Below are 17,003 nucleotides of genomic sequence, written 5' to 3'. Positions count from 1 at the left end.
AATTATTTTTTCCAATAACCTATTAAAAGTTATGTTTTTAAATGAACATTTTATGTCCAACTTTCCTTACAGAAAATTTGAAGTAGCATATATCTCCTTTTGCCTTCATGAGGGTATCTTGGCCTCCACCTCTTCATTGCCAGATCTTAATAATACAGAATCTTTAAAAGTTTTAAGTGTCTTTACAAAATTGAGAAATGAAAGCGGCATACTATTTTAATTTTAGTTTTTATTATAAGAGCTTCTAAGCATTCCTTTTTATATTTAATGGCTATTTGTTTTTCCTCCTCTGGGAATTATTTATGTATATTAATTCGCTATGTGTTATTAAAGGCTTAATCAGCCAAAGACCACCAGGCACAAATGTGAAGGCTGACAGAATTAGATTTATTAATTAGATTTGACATGATGAAGCAAGAGAAGGCACTACAGAGGAACTGTAGAATGCTATGTAATACGAGGGAGCAAGGAATCATCTTTTGTTAGGTTTGATTACTGTGAATGATTTTGAAGAGTATCTAAAAGAAGAGGGTATTAATTCTGAACTAGTTGCTGCTTCTAGGTGGGATTAAGAGAAGTGAGAATTAACTAACTTAGGTGCTGTCATTAGGTGACAGCATTTTAGCAATTAGATGACAAAATAGTAATAGATGACAAAAGTAATAGATGACAAAAACACAATTTCTGGAAGCATCACTGGTAAGTAAGCAGAAATCATATGAAGACAGTTGTTATGGCATTCTACTGCACGGCCTTGAAAACATAATGTTTTCCATTAATTTGGGGGCTAGTTTTGTCTGTGTCCAACTCCCTACCCAGCCTGATTAATGGCAGAGTTGCCTTTTTCTTTTTCAATCTTAGCTGATATGTATTCTTGCAGTCTCAGACAGGTTTTCACACTTTCAGAATAGTGCTTAGCAAAATTACACCATGTACTTTATTGGTTAATGATGTAGAATTTTCAATTACACTTTCTTGAGTTGAAGGCTTGACATATCTCTTTACTAATTATGTAATTTTAGACAAGATATTTAATCACTTTAGTCTTCATTTTTTATATCTGTTAAAAAGAACTGAAAATAATAACAATAACTACCTTGTAGAGCTATTGAGAAAATGAAATGTAATTATTTTTATAAACATTTATCAAAATGTCTAGTATGATGTAACTGCTCAAAAAGGAATAACAGCTAAGGGTTATGTTTCGTAAGGGTTTTACATTAACTAATTTATGAAAACAATGAAAAGAGCATGACTATGTATATGTGTACATATGAGAATTGAAAGATATCAGAGAAGGTGGAAGTTGCTAACAAGTATTCTATGAATTGAACTTTTTACAAATGATTTTAAAAAATATTTAGAGAGAAAAGAGGAGCAAAATTTTGTAGATTTAGATAATCACATAGGCATATTCTTCTATTAGCTTAAAATGAAAAAGCTGATGAGATCAGTGGGGAATAGACCCAGATATTGCAGTCTAGTTGGTCAAGGTCCCTATTAAAGAAACGAGGACATATTCATTGCCAAAATGTTCTCAGGAAGAAGAGTGAGGTTCTAGTTTCGTGGCTTTAGATATAATTTAATGAACTTGAAGAATACACACTCAGTAAAAAGATATGTTTCAGAAAACAAATTAATAAATTGAGAGGCAGATGTGTTAAAAGAAATGAAGAAAGCATTGAGGAGGCATTAAAATGCTAATTGTCAGATTAGAAAAGAAAAACATCTCAGAAGAGGAGGAATATCAATTTATACTGAAAGAGAGGAGAAACAAGAAACCAAGTAGGTTTGGACTTGGAGCAAAAGTAATGAAAGATGATGGATTACAATTCAATGAGGTAAAATAGCTGATGTTAAGTCATAGATGCTCTTTTAGCCATTCTACAAATACCAGTAGACATCAAAATGTCTGGCATGATGAAAATACTCAAAAAAGAAATAAATAAATAACAGCTAAAAGGCTATGTTTAAATTGTGATGTACACTGGTCCGGGAGGGTAAAAAATTGTTCATTCTGTGCTAAAAAAAGTTACTAAATGCAGTCAGTAAAACAACTGAAAGGTCACCTAGGTGATCCCAGAAAATATTTTTTGTAGTAGATGATACAATCCAGCTATTATGGCTGCCACTCCAAAACAAGACCGTGGGGAGACAGCGGCCTTGGTGACTTAAACACTACAAATCACTGAGGAAACCAAGTTGATGAACATAATAAATAATCTATTATCATCGTGAGACCAAAAGAACACACAGTCTTGTTGCCAACTGAACAGAGCATAGAAAATGTTAGAGAGGTTGTGGATAAAGGAGGGTGGATAGTAAAATTTAGATGTATTTGCTGTTCTTTTCAATAATTGGGCAAGTCACAGAAAAAAAAAAACTCTAATAAAAGCTATGCCATTAATGTGTAATATCCGGTCAACTTTACCCTGGACCAGCTTATTCAAAAAGTACCAATTTAAAAATTGAATAGGTCAACCATTCTCAACAGTGAGTCATTGGCAGAACCAAATTTAGCTAAATCCAGACCACTGCACACCTGCTCTCATAATGCCTCTCACATGACTGTAGGGGGAAGGGCACTATTCTTGTTTTTAACCCCAAGTTTATCTTTTTTGTTTTATTTGAATTTTTTGAGGAGGAAGGGTTAAAGGTAAGAATACTCCTAGAAGAAAAAAAAAATTACCCTATCTTAAGCATGTCAATAGAGATGATAGAGTTACAAATCATTCTTGTAAAAACCTGAAACTGCCTTTTAGTCTTGACAAACCATAACAATCTAATACTATTTGGAGCATTCCTCCTTTGCCATATCTGACCTTTCATATTCTAACATTATTTGCCTTGAGCAGCCAGGGAACACCTGTTCAAACCATAGTTACAGATTTCTGAACATTTTCACCATGCCGTTTTCAACTTATTTGCAGACTAGCGCTAAGCAAATATTTCTCAGAGATTTTATATATATATATATATATATATAATTTTATATATATATATATATATCTTCTTAGAAATAAATATTTTTTTCTCTAAGGGATATATACATTTATGTATATATGTGTGTGTGTGTGTGTGTGTATGTGCGCGTGTGTGTGTGCGTGTGTGTGCTTGGTATATATACATACAAAAACAGTTTAGAATAAATTGGAAGATGTAAAATTTATTAATTTAATATAAGACTTTCATTGCTGGAATTCAATGTCAGGCTAATTAGAATTATTTTAGAAATTTTCCTATTCTGAGAAAAATGTAATTTTACTTTAATAATGTTATAATGTATTTAATCTTCCAAAAATTATTTTGTAGATTGTTGCATCTTGCAGTCACAATTTTAAAACTGTTGTGTTTCTAAAGTAAAATGAAAATATTAATTTAAATGGGAGACAGCTGATTTAGTTTTGAAAACTTTGTAATTTAAAAAGAGAAATAAGATATACAAACTATGCTGGTCTTTTCAGATCACAAAAAATAATCTGAATTTTATTTCTTAGATTTGGGATAAAATTAAAACATTTTTATCCTGTGAGACAAATTGATGGAACCAAAACAAAAATAAAGTGTAATGATAAAAAGGCAAAAGCACGTATGTAGTTTGTAGACTCTGCTGTAATAAGCCTGACATATATTCAGGTTACATATGAAAATTTTCCTTTGCTTCTATTATAGTGTAGATAATAAGAAGAAATAGCTTCATGGGCACTTTATTATTTTATGCTTATAATAATTAATTGTCATTTCATTTTTCTATATTCAATAAAATTGACAAAAATGTAATGGGGCAGGGTAAATCCTGAAAAGGCAACTGTACTCAGAACTGTAAAAATTTTTATATAAAAATTACAGAACTATTTTAACATAAAATATAACTGTAAACAGGAGAAAAGTATAAAAGTTTAGTCCTTAGATGATTTATCTTATTCCTTGTCAAATATAAATTCAACTATATGTCTTTCATGCTCGGAAACATTATTTTCACAGCTTCAACATTCATATCTACATCCTTTACTGAGACTAAAAGTGATCATTTACATTTCCTAGAGCACATTGAGAGTACATATTGATAACTAAGAGTTAATCAATACATGAAGTAACTGAGAGGCTAAAAATTAATTAATTTGCTTAATATATTCTCCTAGCAAATATAGAAATGGAATTCAAGCTCAGATCTCTCTAACTCTAAAGATTTTCACTTCAGTCAGTAATTCTTACTATTTTTAATATATGTATCTCTATTTAATCATTAAAAATTTCAGATACCAGTATATTTTAAGATTAAGCAGTTGGCACTGGCATAAGGTTCTCTGAATTTGAACCTCAACAATTTTAGTCGGTACTTTCATGACCTTAAGTAAATGATTTACACTCTCTATGACTCAGTTTTCTTATCTCAAAAAAAGAGAATAATAATACTCAAGATATTCTCATGAATACATCCTGAGTATGATAATTCATGCTCAAAATGATTGGTAGTCCAGGCTTCTAGTTGGGAACCACTATACTACATCTGCTATATCTGAATAATTGCTATAATAAGAAATAATTTTCCAGCTAAAATTTATTCTTTATTGGTACTTTGCCCTGAGTAGTCTCCTGACAGAAGCTATTTCTATTGTTTGTTGGAGTTAACTTTACCCAGTATGTTTTTTTCTCCCAACACATTAGCAAACTCCTCTCCATGGTGAGAGATCTTACCTTCTTCAGCTCACATGAGAACTGGGACCTTATGGTATACACACTGCTAGTAAACTTTCTGTTAACTGATAATGGTTAGGTTATATTATTTTGCAAAAGTTGAATATCTGCTCAGGTTTACACTGATCATAATAATGACATTTTTTCAGAGACTGAGCTCCATTTAGTTAAACTATGATAGGACCTACTTTCTGTTCAATCTCTGCATAACTCCCATTTTATTTGAAATTGTTGGTGTGCTATTAATGTTAAATGTTAAAGAAATACATTTATATTTACCAATAAAAAATATACATTTCAGAAAGAAAAGAACTATCTTGGGTCTGCAATTGTTCCCCATTTGAAAAAGAAATGACTCTTTAGCAATGGCTGCTATAAACCACTGAGACTACTGAAGCTTACAAAACATGTTCACAGTGATAAGCGTTTATAAATGAAATGGAGAATCATAATTTCAACTGAATTTACCTTGTCCTTAGCTATAAAAAACTTGCTTGGCTAATGCATCTGTTCTATAAAAATCTCTTTATTATATGAAATTTTGCTTTCACATCTTGAAAATATGTGTGAAACAATGATTCTAAAATACACCTCTGAAATATAACATACAGAGAACTATATCAGAACAATGACAAAATTGGAAGAAATACATGGTTTGGAAATTTAGTTGTAAGAACAATTAGATCTTTACATCAACACTTAAAGACCAGACATTTCTATTAATGCTATAGTAGAAATTGTATACATATTTAATAACTGACAATTTAAATATAACTTCATTTTAAATTATTTTTGAAAAGTAGTATTGAAATCATGAAACTCTAAACATTATCATGAAAACAAAAATTATTGTTTCATTGTTAATACACTTACACTTGATTTTTCAGTATAATTGAAAATAGGATAATAAGCAAATTAAAATAATGTGTTCACAATTTTCTTCTTTAAATAATCACAATTATGCCATTTAATTTGATAATTTATTTTAAACTTTGTTGCTAGAAAGCATGGTGTGTCCAAAATTTTAAAAAAATAAATAAAATCAGCACAATAGTCCCTGCTTACCTGGGGGCAAAACATTCCAAGACCCGCAGTGGATGCCTGAAACTCAAGTTAGTACCAAATCTTATATATATTATGCTTTTTCCTATACATATATGAATACTATGATGAAGTTTAATTTGTAAATTAGGCACAGTAAGAGATTAATAACAAAAACTGCTAATGAAATAGAACAATTACAACAACATATTGTAATAAAAATATGTAAATGTGATATCTCTCTCAAAATGTATTGTTGTGCCATATTTACCTTTTCACTTAAAGAGAGCACTTTGGCACATCCAAATTGCCAGCATTAGTACTCTTGCTCTTTGAGGCCTTTATTAAGTAAAATAAGCATTAACCAAACACAAGCATTGCAATACTGGGACAGTCTATTTGATAAATGAGATGGCTACTAAGTGCCCAACAGGCTTGTAGCGTACATAGCATGGATATGCTGGACAAAGAGATGATTCACATCCCGGGTGAGACAAAGTGGAATGGTGTGAGATTTTGTCACATTATTCAGAATGGCAGGCAATTTAAACTTATGAATTAGTTATTTCCAGAATTTTCTATTTAATATTTTTAGACCATGGTTGATCATGTAACTATAACTATGGAAAGTGAAATGCTGATGGGAGAGAGATTATTTTATTTGTAAAACTGAAAGAGTTTGGGAGACCTACCTTTTATTCTACTGTAGGGTCGTAAAAGTCCTGAATGACCTCAAGTTCCCCAGTCCTCTGGTCTTTTGTTTGAAATGAGAGATTTGGACCAGATATTCTCTAAAAAAACAGTTTTGCATAAACAGTTTAAATTTAAACCACTGTTAAATATTTACTCAGCAATGAATAAAATAAAATCATTACTCATATCAAGCATTGCTACTTGAAATTAATTTGGTAATGATTCAAGATTATTAACAAGTAAATGTCCCTGACTGAACTTTTGAATGTAATATGCCTATATCATAGAACATAATTATATTAGAATCAAATTAGGTTAGTCTTGCCTGGGGAAGACAGTACAGTCAGTGGGATTGTTACAGTAGAATGATACTTGGTAATGCTATATGACCAAACTGAATATCAGGCCTTAAGTATATAATAGCATAAAAATATTCATGAGTTCTAGTAGGCTAGTTTCCAGGAGTAGGCTTTGGAAAATCAATGAAGTAAAAATGGTTTAGGTAAGCCCTTGCTCAAATATTTTGGTTGTGTCACTGTTGGGGGTGATCTAAGTCCCTCGTTGCCCCAGTGGTGCTGGGGGCCTTGGTCCTTTCTGCTGATGCAGTAAAGAATTGCAGATCAGTGAATATAAGAAAAGTAAGATTCATTGAAGTATGTTTCGAGAGAGAAATGGGCTACCTTAGAGAAGACTGTAGCCCCACAGTAGTGGGGAGGTCAGTCTTATATTTAAACCATGATGGGCGGTTACAGGGTGGTGCTAGTTGACTGATGTGTGAAGTCATTTTGATTGACAGTTGGCTGCTATATAACCTATTGTTAACTGTGCATGTTCCTTCCCAGAATTCAGTCTGTTATAATTAGATTCACAAACTTTCGGGCACATATATGACATTATAATATGGTATAATAAAGCTGAGGTGAAAAGGTCAGAGTACTCCTTACTGTGCAAGCATTTGTTGCTGGCCTAAACCGGTTGCTATGCTATGGTCATTTATTTCCTTGTACTCCAGAATGTAGGGGTATTGTTATTTGAAAAATGAGTTTTTCTCTGGGAGGGCTGAGGGGCAGTCTCTTGAGTTGAGCTATCAATGTTGTCATTTCTATGGTTACAGAGCGAGGCCTTTGCTCCCTTTGCTCTTGGCTACCTAACTACCTAACAATTTCTTCTGTTCTCCTGACTCACCTCCGAGTTCATAGTAGGAAATGAAAAGTATCCCTAAACAACTGGTATAAGAAAGATTCTTGGTGCAAAATTGTCCTTTGATACTATTGTGATTGATCAAAATTTTCTAAGTTTATTCAATCTTTGGTAATCACATAGTTACTTTATGTGATTACCAAACTTTTTCTATGTTTCATATTTTTCATCAGCCACTATATATTTGTGGACTTAGGCATTCTAGGGGAGAGAAGATTAAGTCCTCACCTTGATTTCTGTCAACTAGATTTCTATCAAGTTGAGAAGATAACTGATAAACTTATTTGTACTATGGAATCTTGCATAAGAAAACATTTTAGGCAAATCATCAATAGATATAAAATATCTATTAAAACTGATTTGTTAATCACAACATTTAAATTTATAACTGGTCCATGCTTATTAGAATTTGGTGTTCACATAGTGAAAAGTTTGCCAGAAGGAGCTATTACTTCTGAATAAGAAGCCATCTTAAATTTAGTTTTAATAGAACATCCTCAGTAAATTTGCATTTTCATGGAGTTTTTGTATAGAAACAAATGGAAGTTGATTACTTTATTCAACAAATATTTATTGAGTAAAAAATATATATTTTATACCAGACCTTAGGCTAAGAACTGAGTATTGAACACAGTCTCCTTCATGTGCATGGATATTTTATGATGCCTCTTTACTTTACAGCCTGCTAGTTTTGAAGGTTTGTTGTCCATATTGATGAGATCCATAGTCTCAATATTAGAACTCAATCTCTTGAATGAAGTTAGCATCTTATTTACTAACCCCACTGTGACTTCGGGGAATGTTGTCAAATGTTGCATGCCATGCATAGATGAAATAATTGGTACCTGGGTCCATCAGTGACCTTAATAATAGCTCTTCAGAAAGTCAGATTGTTGAGGATGATAATGGAAAACAAAGAAAGTAAATAGAATTTTATGTGAGCTGAGGAGAAACTTAGATAACTGAAGAAATGGAGAAGAGGTATTCTAGGGATGCAATACTACTTAAATACGTAAGGCTATGCAAATGTGCTGGGAATGTGAAGTACTTGGGAATGTAGAGTTCAAAACAGACTTGTGGGATGGTTTATTGTCCTCTGCTTTTCTCTTAAACATTGTATTAAGTAAATATGCACTATAAAGAGAGGATTTATAATGCTGAGTTCATTCAGATAGATTATGGCTCAGGTAAACAGTAACTTTCCTTAAAGAGCTGCTCTAATATAACTCAGCATTCAATGGCTATTTCTCAAACTACTCTACTTGGTGAATTGGTCAAATTATAGAGAAATTACAAAGCTCTAACACATGGGTTTCTGATTCTTGGAAAGCCCTTAAAATTGCTCTTGCAAAAATGAAATGATGAGTTAAATGTACACTGACTTGCTGACATTTCTGAAGTGACTTATTTGTTAAGCCCTATAAATCATCAGAATTAGGTATTTAAAATCTGATGGGAATTTTAGGCAAATACTGTAGTTTTTCAATGTTACTGAGCTTTAAATCACCATGTTTTAAATGTATTGCATTCAAATATACCAATACCCAAACTTATATTTGTTTAATTACTGAATATTGTTATCTTTTAAGATACTTGTTCTTCATCCAGTTTCTGGCTCACAGGTCCCCAAACCTAAGTATTGAGAGTATTCAAGGTGTCTTTTGTTATGTTAATAAAGTTGACTTTTGGATCCCACCCTCAAGGGTGGGGGCTGGTTGCCAGGAGAACCAACCAGGTGTTTAGAGGTTTGGAACTTCCAATCCCCGCTCCTCCCATCCCATTTATCACACCCATGACTCCCACCCTGACCTCCTACCTCCTGAGAGGAAAGAAGGGCTGACAATAGAATTGAATTGCCGATGGCCAGTGATTTAGTTAACCATGACTATGTAATGAAGACTCCATAAAAACCCAGGAGGACAGCTCCTTGGTTCTTTTCCACCTCAAGGAACCAGAACACTTCCATGTGCCACCATGCCAAGCCCCAAGCTCCACAAGGACAGAAGGCTTTGTTCAGGACTCTGCCGTATGTATCTCTTAATCTGACTGTTGATGCATTTCCTTTAGTATCTTTTGTAATAAATTGATAACTTATTTAGTAGAATTTTGGCAGCTGTTCCAGCAAATTAATAGATCTCAAGGAGGGGGTTATGGGAACCTCCAATTTATAGCCTGTAGGTCAGAAGCACAGTAACTACCTTGTGATTAAGGTATGAAGTGTGTGTTTGTGGGGTACGGTGCAGCAGTCTTATAGGACTGAACCCTTAACCTGTGGAATCTGATGCTATCCCCAGGTACGTAGAGTCAGAATAAAGTTGAATTCTTGGACACCCTGCTGGTGCCTCAAAATTGTTGGCTGGTGTGGAGACACTACCCACCCCCCCTGCCACTCATGTTTGAATTGGTCCAGGAACATTACTTAGTCTTGACCATAATTTTACTTTAATTAAGGAGTAATTATTTTTTATTATTAAACACTACTTTTTAAGATTTTCGGATAGGTGTTTATGAGGCTAAAATTTTATGTAGATATATATACATATATTTGAATGTATATCTATGTGTATGTGTATATATATACATATGGGTTTGCTAAAAAATTTTTTCTCCTTTCAATCTTTCGCCATCCTCCAAGCTGATACTCCACAGTGCCCCCTAATGTCAACAAATAAACACTTACTATATTTTTATATCTTTCCAAATATTTGTATACATATACAAGTAAGTAACAATACATATTGGCTTTCATCCTTTTTTTAACCCTATTGAGTAGTTACTCTACCCTGCACTTTGCTTTTTCCCAGTCCAAACATATTTCAAAGATGTTTTCATGCCATTTCATGCCAAAGATGTTTTCAAGCCCTTATTCATGACTTTAACTTTAAATAAATGTTATTTGTCATATTTCTTGATTCAAATTATTCTCAGAGATAGGAGAGATATGAATGATTGTAGGTCCAAACATTAAAGGTCCAAAACCCAGTCACAAACATCATGGGGTGTTTGTTAGCTTATTGTCATTAAATAAGGACTTCTTAATATTTGATTGCCCATTTCCAATTTAGTTTGAAACTTTTAGACAATACTGTAATGAATCATCTATTTTTCAAGTTTATCTAAACTAGAAGCTAAAGGTTTCTCATATTATGTTCATGAAGTCCATCAAGCTATTGAAAACGGGTTCATCTCAGAAGTTAAAAAGTCACCCGATAGAATTTAATGAAGCCCCTAAATGGAATGTTTTTCAAAGATAGACTCTCAGACATGCTATGCAAATTTTGGCCCCTGAGGATTTCCCTGACAGGGTATTCTAAGGTGACTTTGAAATCTGTGCTTCATTAACATTGGTAAGTGGAAGCAGAAACTCTCAAATTCTAAACAATCTCTCAACTCTGAGGTAAAAATCACTTTACGTGGAATATCCTGAGTTCACATTTCTCTCCTTATTTTACTAATGTGAAAGGGAAGTGTATCTATAGTCCAAAGATCATTCCCATTCTATTCTTTGAATCAATGTTGCCTTGTAAACCTATTATATCAATAGTTCAGACTTTTAGATTCAACACTGAAAGTGTTAATTTCTTATTAACCGAGTGAAATAAGTATAATTGAGTATTTTCTTAATGAAATTATCTTCCTGTGAACTTTAGTTGTTAGGACCATGAGTTAGCACAGTATAAATAAATACTTACTTTGGAGACTATTGAGGCATTGAGGACTTGACTTGTCGCTTCATATTGCTGTGCTTGCCCCTCTTCTGGTTGCTATTGTCTATCTTTGATGTCACTTTTTTTCTCTGCATCTCTAGCTCTTGCTTCCTGTCTCTCTCATTAGTTCAGCAGTTCACTGCTATATTTCATTTTCTGATTACTGGACATTTATTTGTCCTTCCTTGTTTTTTTTATTCTGTGCTTTCTGGCTTTGGCACAGGCAGGGCTTGGTGCTTACATTAGCTTGGCCACTCTGAATTATTAATGCTATTTGATAAAAATTTCCAGTTCTCCCCATTTAAAGTATTTGGTAGCTTGCATTTTTGGGACCTGTTTGGGGTTAGGTGGGCTCAAGTAACTAATTCTAGTCAATGAGTTATGGACAAAAGTATGTGTGTGGTTTCCTGGCTGAATACTTAATGACCTGTATGAGACATGAAGGAATTTTCTCTTTCTCCTCTGTCACAGGGGTTATGAAAGTTCAAGTTAGTGGCTTGTCTGAGAAACCCAGGTCCAGAATGAGTACAGTAAGTAGACCTCTCCTTACCAATCCCAAATAAGTATATGGTATGAGAAAAAAAAAAAAAAGTCTTTTTTTTTAAATTAATTTGTTTTAAACCACTGAGATATAGAGATGTTTGTTATTTTGACATAACCTAATCTAAAGCCTATCCTATACAGCCGATGAGAATATTTCTTCCTTCTTGTTGGTGAATGAAAAACACATCACAGTTCTGTACATTTCATGTAGTCAGGGTGGCAGGGTAGAGAGAGTACTCCTCTAGCACTGGTGTGTTAGTGTATTTTTTCTTTACTTCCATGTTCAAGACTCATTTGGAAGCTGAGAACATCATAGATCTGACAGCTGAATCACTGACAAAGTAGGGGAATACCTAATTAGCGGCAGAGAAGATAATATGATACAGAGCTTGGCAATGAGAAAGGGCTAGTGTTAGAAAATGAGCCAGGTGGTGAAGTCCTCTACAGCAGGCCTCTTAATATAAAAGGTATAACATAGAGTAAGAGCTCCCTTAGGACACCAGCCAGTATCAGAGGGAACACCAATGGAAACGACAGGTGGCTCCCGACGGACTAGCAGAGTACAGTTAAGAGATCCAGGATGCCTTGGGTAGCAGGAGAAACCAGAGCCTAGAGATGTGGCTTTTAGGTCTAGAGCTGCCATTCCTGAAAGACTGACAAGGATAAAATTTTCCAAACCTGGGACACCATATTATACTATTAATCAAGAGAGGTGCCTGGGCTAGGAAATCTGAAGCACAAGCCCATTTTAGACATGAGTATAAGGTCAAGAGTTAACCAGAGCAATAAGGCAGAGATCCATTTATATTGGGTCTGTGGCTCATGGTCTGGGTCAGACCAGTCACATCAGTGAAAATATTGAGTGATGGTATCGAGTTTCTCAGATTTCCCCTGTTTGTTTTCTAGACTGGTTCTTGATATTGAGGTGGACTTGATCTTAAAAATAAAGGTCAAGTGGTCCCAGCTTTAGAAAAGGAGTCCGTGCTGAGGAAAGAGGACCTGAAATAACCTTATTGGTTGAGTAACTACTGTTTCTCCTATTTCTGTTTTATCTCTCTGTTTTGCCCTTTTCTTCATTGTACAAAGAAACAGGATTGCTGTAAGTAATCAGCAATTGCTATAAATAATCAGGCTATCAGAGTAATGAAAGAATAGAATAGATTAATGTCTGACCAGATGTTCAGTTATTCGTCCTGATATGTATGGTTCCCTCCAACCCAGTATAATTCTTTTTAACATTTGTTTCTGAGTGACCCACACTGTATTATTTGTAGTTATGACCTCAATTGCCTCTCAATTAAATTCAGTATATCATCCTCACACCCACACCCAAATTCACAGCTTCAGGCTGCCTCAGAGTTTGCCTGGGCTCACAAATCTTTACATCAGTGCTTCTCCAATGTGGCCAACTGGTGTGACACACCTTTTTAAACAGGATTCTAGCAGATTCTGTGGCAATACATGTATCTATGCCAGCTTTAAACTATGCATCTGGATGCTTCCTGGAATCTAAAGAAATTTCATAAGTATAATCTTCCTACTCAAAAGACAAATATTTTCTATATAATACAAGTAATTTGGACAATTAAGGTACATCCTTTTACATAGAGATAGGGAAATACTAATTAATTCTGAAAAGTAGGAAGAAAAAAAAGAAAAAAAACTTCTTATTTAGAAAAATGACTTTATAAGATAAAGCAAACAAAGCTATAAGTAACATACCATGCTTTAAAACAATTCTTGAATGAAAATCTGCAGATGTGTACAATGAAAATGGTTTTGCTTCTGACTTGCTTTCTACCTAAACAAAAATTATGTAATCTTTCTATTCTCAGTAAAATAAGAGTTAGATTAAATTAATTCCAAAGTCATTTTTAATATTTAATTATAATTATTTTAAGAAAGATTTTTCAGGTCATGGTTTCTGTTTGTCTTAAGAATTGATAAAAAATTAATTGCATTTTGTTTTAAGATTTACTATAAAGAAAAAAGAATCCATAGTTAATCATGAGAACATCTATATTTCTATATTTTAAAATATAATAATGACAAATACCATTTACTAAATTAATTTTGTGCCAGACTTACTAAAATTTTACTCAAGTGGTCTCATTTAATACTTCCTATAACCTTGCATTAGTGTGCTAAGAATGCCATAACACACCAACTAGATTTGAACCCAAGTATATTTTACTCATAGTCCTCTACTCTTAATTATTAGCCATTGATTGACTTAAATAACAGAAATTTCTTTTCTCACACTTCCAGAAGCTAGAAATCTGCAATTGAGCTATTAGCTAGACTTGTTCCTTCTGAGAGCCTTGAGATGTATGGTCCAGGCTTCTTTCTCCATAGCCTTTAGATGACTATCTTCTCCCTGTGTCTCTTAACATCGTATTCCCTCTATACCTGTCTAGGTTCAAATTTCCTCTTATAAATCGCATTGGATTAAAGCTCACCCCAATTATCTTATTTTAACATAATTGCCTCTGTAAAAACTCAATCTCCAAATATGTCACATTTTGAGGTACTGAGGGTTAGAATTTCAACACAAGAATTAGAGAGGGATACAATTTGTGCTATAACAAATCCTATGAAATACTAACTAATATTTTCCTTATTTGAAAAATAAAGAAACTGAAAAATGTTTTGGAGCACACAGCTAGTATATAGATTTGAACCCAAGTATATTTTACTCATAGTCCTCTACTCTTATTAGCCATTCTTGCTTTCATTAGAATTGCTACAAGAAATTGAAGGCTGCACTGCTTATGACTGTAGTCACAGAAGTAAGTTATTTTAAGAGTTAAAAGAGTCTTCAATGGAATTAAAATAAATGTTAATTATCAGAGAGAAAAGAAAAAGAATACAATACATGTTAACTTTCAAGAGATAGCTATTTGGCCTTCAACTATGTAATTACTTATAAAATATGTTTAACATTTTTTTCTGATGATAAAAATAATGCATATCTATTGTAGTATTTTGATAATATGGGAATATATAAAGAAGAAAAGTTATAATCACACACGATTCCAACCTTTAGAGTTAAATATTATTAATATTTATCTTTCTTTCTAGCATTTTAAGTACATATATACTGATACAGTATATATAGTTTTAAACCTTATTTTTCCACTAAAAATAGTATGTGATTAACCTTCTACAATTCACTATTCTTTGGCATTATAACATTTTTTCATAACTTCATATGTTAAAATAATTTCAAATATATAGAACAGTTACAAAAAATACTACAAAGCACTATGGTTATTCACACAGATTTCCCAGTTGTATATATTCAACCATATTTGTCTTATTTCTGCATTTGTATGTGTGTGGATGTGTTTTCTAAGAACAGAAATATTGAATTATATAACCATAGTAAAATTACAAAAATATGAAAACTAACATTGACATAGGATAGTATCTAATATATAGCCTACATTCAAATTTTGCCCAATGTCCTAATAGTGTCATTTATAGCAAAAGAAGAAATTCGGCTCCAAGATTTCATCCAAGTTCACATATTCTCCCTAGCTTTTATCCTTTTACTTATTATTCTTTATGCCTATAGCACCTGGTCTTCCTAGGTGATCTCCCATCCACGTAATAACCAGGATGCCAGCTTCTGAGATCAGACATCAGGCTTGTTCACATTGGCATGGCCATAGACGAAGGACTGTGGCTCCACTGGGGCATGAACCCAAGACCTTCCGTGTGCAAAGCAGACATGCTAACCTCTATACTATGGAACCACGTCCTAGTCTTTAACCTTTTAAACTTGAACAATTTTAGTCTGTCTTTGTATTTTATGGCTCTGAGCTAGTGATGGTTTCATGAGTGAGTATGTATGTCAAATCACATCATGGTGTTGATTTTAATTATGTGTGGTTTACTGTACCTCAGTTTTACTTTAATATACCTACAAAATAATGAATCTAAAATAACAAGATATTTTAAAATATTTTAAATTTTTACGTAAAATTCAAATTGTAATAATTTTAATAAATAAGTATATACAAATAAAAATATTTTAAAAGAAAAAAAAATACTAATAGCAGAAGAAAGAGGAGAAGGTCTCCCAAAGGAGAAAAAAACAGCAAGACCCTGGAGCAGGAAAGAACTTTCAGTAATCAAAAGAACACTAATGTGGCTGAAATGCTCTGAGAGGCGGTAATGGAGACTAGGGTTAAACGAGGTTGGAAGGACAGCAGATCTCAATTCATGCAGGACATTATGAGCACATCCCCCCCAAACCCCCTCACCTTTATTTTTTTAGGATTTTGCATATTCTGTAAAACATAAAGGGATACCATGAAGAGACTTAAGTAGAAAAGCTCTCTCCAAAGTGTGAAGATTACTCCGGTTTGAAGTGGAAAATAACTTTGAGGAGGACAGTAGTAGAAGTTAGGTCACCAATAAGAAGGCTTTCTTAGTAACGTAGGTGACAAATAACTGTATTGTTCATGAAGGCAGTGGCAGTGGTGGTGGAAAGAAATAGACAGAGCCAACCTATATTTTGGAGGCAGATATGATAGCACTTGGGTCAGATGTGAGAAATGAGAATGAAAGAGGTGAAAGAAATATTTCTAGTTTACTATCTTGAGAAAGTGAAAATAAGTGCCAAAAGTAAGGCAAAAATGTTAAAGAAATTTGAAAAGGAATTACCAAAAGTCAAGTTTTAAACAACGAATTTGAGAAATCTATGAATGTATATATATATAAATGCATCTAGTTTCTGATTCTTTCCTTAGTCTACACATTTTAAAAAATGGAAATTCTGTATGAATACTTTTAGAAATATTAGTATTTTAATGATACTTTACACATAGCATGTGATTTTGAGAAAAGTTACACTCTTTATATTTCTTAGCACTATAAAGTGAATCCCTAGCTGTGTAAAAAGATGTTTGCCATACAAACCCTTGTTAGGATGTTCATACATATTTTAATCATATATATATATAGAAGTATATATATATATATGTATATATATATATATATTTGGAAGTATATATATATTTGGAAGTATATATATATATTTGGAAGTAATCATATATATATTTGAAAGTATATATATGTATATACTTCCAAATATATATATATATATATATATAT

At 32.9% G+C, this 17,003-nt stretch overlaps 1 long non-coding RNA gene across 2 annotated transcripts in view; it reads right to left on the bottom strand.

The window, feature by feature from the left end:
* LOC120598102 (uncharacterized) overlaps positions 1–11,681 on the bottom strand; it is a 145,232-nt gene extending 133,551 nt beyond the window's left edge. For both annotated transcript variants that reach the window (XR_005651503.1, XR_005651502.1), the window contains exons 1-2: positions 11,325–11,681; positions 6,432–6,530 (exon numbers count right to left, since the gene is read on the bottom strand). This is a non-coding gene — a long non-coding RNA (uncharacterized LOC120598102). The remainder of the gene's footprint in view (positions 1–6,431; positions 6,531–11,324) is intronic.
* Between the last annotated feature and the right edge of the window lie 5,322 nt (positions 11,682–17,003).

The sequence above is a fragment of the Pteropus medius genome, unplaced genomic scaffold (genome assembly GCF_902729225.1).
Source record: "Pteropus medius unplaced genomic scaffold, Ma_sr-lr_union100, whole genome shotgun sequence".
NCBI lineage: Eukaryota > Metazoa > Chordata > Mammalia > Chiroptera > Pteropodidae > Pteropus > Pteropus medius.
This window is presented reverse-complemented; position numbering and strand designations above follow the sequence as displayed.